Here is a 6,000-nt window from a genome sequence, read left to right on the forward strand (position 1 = left end):
TTCAGCTTCACTACTCCACGTTTTAAAGCTAGGCACAGGCTTACAGAAACAGCAATGCCACCCTGATCAGATGTTGTCCACAACTTTAGGACCTAGAAATTTTTACACCATATGATAACACCTCCTCTACTAGTCTTTCCAGCTTAGCCTGTACAACACTGCATCTAAATGAAGGGTTTGTAGAAACCCTGGGATTGTGCATGTCTGCCTGACAGCTAGGGCATGCTGCTGTCCCTGGCTCAGCGCTCACCAGTATTCAGTGGCACTGGGACACAGAAGACACAGGGGTGCAGGGTCCCAAGTCAAAGCTCTGTCAAAAACGAACAAAAAAAAAAAAAAAATCACACATCAGCCCAACTTGGGAAGTACAGCCAAGGTTTCCTAGCCATGTTTTCCAAATAGCCATGACTCTCCCCCCACACCTTTTGCTACTCCTGATATTCATGTAACTGCTGTAACACAGCATCCCAGGGAGGGGGCGTAAACAAAAGACATTATAGCCAATCTGTAAGGAAAATCAATTAAGTTCAGACATCTCATTAACCTTCTAGCCTGTTTATCCCCCAGCTTTAATTTATACTGCCACTTGCAAATGGATTCGACACATTGGCCCACCGTTTCCCTGGGAAGGTGCAACAGGCACGAACACAGCCCCTGGATCCCAGAATACTCCTTTTATCCAGGTCCTTCCCTCCCTCCCTGCCAACCATTCACTGGATGTTAAGAAGCACTGGAGGAAGAAAATAGGGTACAGAAAACATGCAAAAGCTCTTTGCAAATTATGTAAGCCCTGGGGTGGGCCTCCTTTTTACCTTCTGCTGCTTTAATTACCAGAAACAAAACGTAGACTTGCCTACACTAAGAATGCCCATCCACACCATGTCAGCCAGTGCTGCAGCAGTGACAGTCATGCTCTCAGGAGTATTTTCATGCCAGGCTTCACTTGCATGCATTCACAGGGCTGAAGATAATAACATGCACTGAAAATAAGTTGTGGTGTGTGGAGTTTTGTTTTTAATCTTAGAGCACAAAGCCTGGGGAGGAGCCTCCATTTCTATAGCCGAGATAGATTTACAACCTTTACTCCAGGGAACTCTGTAGCAGTTTCATCTCACCAGGCAGAAGATATCCTAGCTTCAGTGAATACAAACCCATCATCCTCACAGAAAGATGGTCACCTGCACATTAGACCTCAGGAGTTCATTCATTCCTGTCATGTTTTCAAAATTATGGGATTCTAGGGCTTGTTAGAACACTGAAAGTTTTCTATACAATCCCGGCCTTTTGACTGAGAAACACATGTATTTCTAATGGACTGACGTGCACATTCTTAGTAAGGTGTTTGACATGTCTAATACATCAGGATCAAACTCAAAAGATCAAGTCTGACAGTTGCACCCATCCAAGTCAGCAAGATAAATCTCTACGCAAGACAGACAAAATCTTGAGATCTGGGCAGTTGCAGGGAACAGAAGTCTTTTCAAGGCAAGCATTGCTAACTTCTGCAGAACAAACACTTGAAAGAGAAAGGGGCAGCTTCAAGAAAATAATTTAAAAACCAGAGAACACAAGTGAAAATAAGTACATTTTTCTAAATATATGTTCCTGCCTCTGTATGAGGCGTAACTAGAGCACTGCAGTCTTCCCCAGCCTGCAGACATGGCTCTCCAGCCAGTGCCTCTGCAGTTGCTCAAAGATTTTCCAAGTTATAGCCAAGTAAAAATTGATTAAAGACTTGACTGTTTCACTGCAGCTATTGGGAATCCTGCAAAAGTTACAACAATGAGCTCAGCGGCTCTTTGCTTCCTATTAGGCAAAACTCTAAATAAAGGCAGAGCTGAAAGAACACAATCCACTAAAGGAAGGACCAACAAGTCCCCCAGACAGAGCTATGCACAGCCATGCAAGCACTTTCAAATACATCTAAGGCTGGAAACCAATACACCACAGGAGATCGTGACTGGACCCTTTTGGAAATGCTGTTCTAAAAAGCTCCTAACCTGGCCTCTCCCTTAATCTCATTCTCCAGCCACCACAGGCACTCCAAAACTTTTTTCCCCAGGAGCAATATGTTGAACATACCAGTCTTCAGCTGCATTCAACAAAGCTACAGTCATTTAGCCAAGGACCCACCTAATCCCATATTTAAAAAAAAAAAAAAGAGCAGCAAGGTCAGAGGTAAAACATCATGTTATTTTACATCGTATCCATTTCTGGCTGAGCAAGCCCAGGCCGCAAGCACACAAACACTCAGTGAAATTTAAACTGATGGGAAGTGGCACATGAGCAACCAGAAACCTCATCCTTACCGTGCAGCACGTTCCAAGCGAAGTTTATCTCAATTTAGTGCAAACCCACACAAGGGCTATCTGAGCCCCATTGAAACAGGGCTGTAACACTCAAGAAAAAAAGATAATTTTCTCCAAATGGGTAGGTCTGGACTTAACTCCACAGGGGAGAGAGAAAACACGCATCAGGGTATCATGTCCGCAGAGAACCTGCGGCTGAGGAGGGGTGGAGGAAGAGAGAGGCGAGAGGAAACACACCGAGAACAATACTGGGAAAGGGACTATTCTCGGCGAGAGGGAGGATGCGAGGCCGAGCCGGAGCAAACAAGGGTAACAAAGGCCGGGGAAGCGCCCGGGCTTCCTCCGCGGGGCCCCGCGCAGCAGGGATGCGGGTTTGCCCGCAAGGATGCACGGCTGCCCGCACCTGCCCCCGGCCCCGGCGCGTCCCGTGCCGCCGGTGAACGCGGCGCCTGTCCTGAGGGAGGGCGAGAGGGCAGCGCCGGCGGCCGCCCCTCCCGCAGGGTCAGTGGGGTGGGTACCCCCGGCCCCAGCACGAGGGGCAGCTCGGCTCTTGTGCCGCCCCAGCGGGGCGCGGGGCCGCAGCGGCGATGCCCGGCTCCTCCGTGCGCCCCACGGGGGATTTAACCACCCCACCCCGAACTTCCCCGAGCGGAGCCACCAGTGGGTGCGGGGGGGGGACAACCCCCCGTGTGGGTGTGGCCGCGCGCTCCCCTCGCGCTGCGACGGCGGGGCGACCCCCGCAGCTCCGCGCCCGAGGCCCCCCACCCCCCCGCCGCCGCTGCCCCGCTCGGAGAACAATGCGGTGCCCGGCCCTTACCTCGGTGCGGGCAGCCCGGGCGGCCCTGAGCGCTCGGGGCTGCCGGCGGAGCCCAGCCCGCCCCTCCGCCGCCCCCCGCGCATCCACCCGCGGCGGCTCCCGGCTCCCCCCCGCACCGGGGGCGCACCCCGAGGCGGGTGCGAGGGGCAGCTCCGCCCCTGGCTGCGGGGACCCTGCCCCCCCCCCCGAGGAGGGGATACCGATAGATCCGCAGCCTCTCCCAGCAGCGCCAGACCCGGTGGCGATGGATGCTCAGGTCATGTTTACATCTGTGCGTGTGCATGTGCACACGCAGACGCGGTCTCACCCCGCACAAAGCGCCGCAGCTGCCTCCCGGCACGGGAGAGGGGACACGGGCAAGTTACAGCATCCTCCCCCTCCTCCTCTTCCTCAACTTCAGCGCAAGCGACGCGTCCAGCCCCGCTCCCCGCAGGCAAGTGCGGGCAGCACCGGCGGCTCCCCGGCCGCCCCCCGGGTCCTCCCCCGCCTTTGATTTACTCCCAGCTGCAATTCACAACCTGGGCAGGAGACGCGTGTCATATCAGGGGATAGATGGAAATTTCTACGGGGCCATGGGAAGGGGGCTGGATTTCCCTAAATCCAGCTATCTCTGCTCATAACCACCCTTTGTCATCCTTGTAATGTGAAGCAGAACAATAACGGGAGTTCAAGAGCGGCCACGCCGGTATGTTACAGACACAGGCATTAACTACCATACGGAAGTTGGCTGTCCGAGTACAGCGGTGAAGAGCAGTCTGGCTATTGTTTGGGGGGTGTCAGATAAACTGGAGGTGCTGGCAAACGACGCTGGAACCAGACTCGCCATCTGATATCTAGGACCTGTTCTGGTGGTGCTCATATTGCACCAAACACACCACTGCAGCCAGAACAGCACTTGTGAAGAAATTCACTCCAATACTTTGCTATGCAGGAGTATGCTGTTATTTTTATACAGGTTTCACAGATCCTTATTCATTCATTGAACTAAAGTTAAGAGGATCACAAGATTGCACTAGGTAAATAGGATTTTCTTTTTTTTTTTTGCCTTAGAATTATCCCATATCAGATAAGGGTTATTAGCTCCAGCAGTGCCACGTCTTCCTGTTTATCACATCTGCAGACTACAGTACCAAACTACCTGGTGCTTTTCTTAAAGCAAAGCAATACACACAGTAGAGTCACTATTTGCACACACCTCCATCTACACCCATGCAAGATGCCTTGGCTATACTGCACCCATGCCATTTTAGCAATGACCTGTTGATGCTCTCCCGCACCAGCCCAATCATGCTGATGTTCAGCCAGCTCATTCTCTTGCCTCTCCCTCATTTCTGCTTACACCCAAGGATCCCCATCCCTGGGTTTTGCTGCCATCTGACTTTTCTGGGCTTTTCCTTCCTTCATTCATTCAGTTCCTCTGGGGTTGTGGTTTGGGGACTGAGAAGTGCTCCCAGATGTTTCCCATTGCCAGGAGGGTGGCAACATCTGCCTTTTCTGCTCCAAGTTGCCACAAGCCAACAAGAGCAATGCAACAACCACCCGCAGGTCATCAGGTTTCACACATGACCCTCCAATTCTTTCTTCTGTATACTCTGCATCTTGCATCTGCTTTACTCACAGGACCTCACAAGCTTCCTACACATTCACATGATTCAGAGATTATCTGCTCCTTAGTTAGCTACATGTATCACCACACATCAGTAGTCTGCCCAATTCCCAGCTGTCATTGAGCACCAACCCCCAGTGGGCTCTGTGCTACCAAAGACTAATAACCAGTATGCAATCTCCCCCCCAAAAGATTATTCTGTATCATAAGAAATTCTAACACCACCTCCTACTTCAACCATTCAAATTCACCATACATGCAGGAAGGAGGGTAATACTTCATTAGGGGAAATTACACCAACATATTTTGATGTGATGTATGCATCCATTTGCCTTCCACAAATAAACCTAAATCAAAGTCTAGAGACAGAGGAGTGAGCTTCCTTTGAACAGAAAAGGTCAGCCAATATTTATAGCAGCCAAAATAAATGCTCTTAATCTAGTTTATTTCTGTATTATAATAAAAATCAAGAGCTTGCAGAAAATAGTGGCGATACACCTGAACCAAGTGTGTGCAGAAGATGAGCGATAGCACTGCATGACAGCAGAGAACGCCTTCTGATGCGATTGATGGAGGGATGCAGGGCAAAATTCTTCAGCTGCTTAGCCTTTGCTGGCTTTGCACTCGACCCTGGGATACCAGCCTACACAAGGACCCTGTTGTGGTAGGCCGTCTGACAAATCCACAAGATCTCTTGTCCTCAAGAGCAGAGAGCCCAGACAGATGAAGCACAGGGTGAAGAACCTGGAGATATGGTTTGCCTGGGGTCTTACAGTAAGCCACAAAGTCTCACTTTCAACCAAGCTAGCTCAGACTACATCTCACATTAGGATGCCTCAGGTTTGGTGAGAAATGCCACTTCCAGTCCATGACTGGGAACAAAACTCAGAACAGGACTTCACAATAAAGTCCTTTGCCTTTCTTAGCCAACGACTATTTACACAATTCAAAACTCCAGAGATTAAATGCATTGCAGCACAATTAGTCAACATACCTATAGCCTGGAAGCTTGGTAGTCTTAAAGAAAAGCCTTGCATTCCTAGCCCTGAAACATTATTTCTGGAATATCAACTTCTAAAGTAAATACCCAAGGCCTATGGACATGAGAGTCAGGCTGGGTTAAAGATCTCTTCGGGGAAATGGCTGAACTTAGGCTACTTTCCTGATGTGAAAGGTAAACTCTGGCACTGACCATAGCTCTTTGCAAAATCCCTTTATAGCAAGGGAGGAATATTAATGTTTAAAAAGGTACTTTGGCTCTCCGCTGA

At 50.1% G+C, this 6,000-nt stretch overlaps 1 protein-coding gene across 3 annotated transcripts in view; it reads right to left on the bottom strand.

Moving 5' to 3' along the window:
* Positions 1-3,451, bottom strand: part of FRMD4B (FERM domain containing 4B) — a 137,984-nt gene extending 134,533 nt beyond the window's left edge. Inside the window, exon 1 of one of the 3 annotated variants that reach the window (XM_037383971.1) lies at positions 3,434-3,451. The gene's annotated coding sequence lies outside the window, so the exon portion shown is untranslated. Of the gene's footprint in view, positions 1-3,126; positions 3,212-3,433 lie in introns of those variants that run through there. The other 2 variants (XM_037383968.1, XM_037383970.1) reach the window with 2 other exon arrangements.
* Between the last annotated feature and the right edge of the window lie 2,549 nt (positions 3,452-6,000).

This window comes from Falco rusticolus, chromosome 4 (assembly GCF_015220075.1).
Source record: "Falco rusticolus isolate bFalRus1 chromosome 4, bFalRus1.pri, whole genome shotgun sequence".
Taxonomy (NCBI): domain Eukaryota; kingdom Metazoa; phylum Chordata; class Aves; order Falconiformes; family Falconidae; genus Falco; species Falco rusticolus.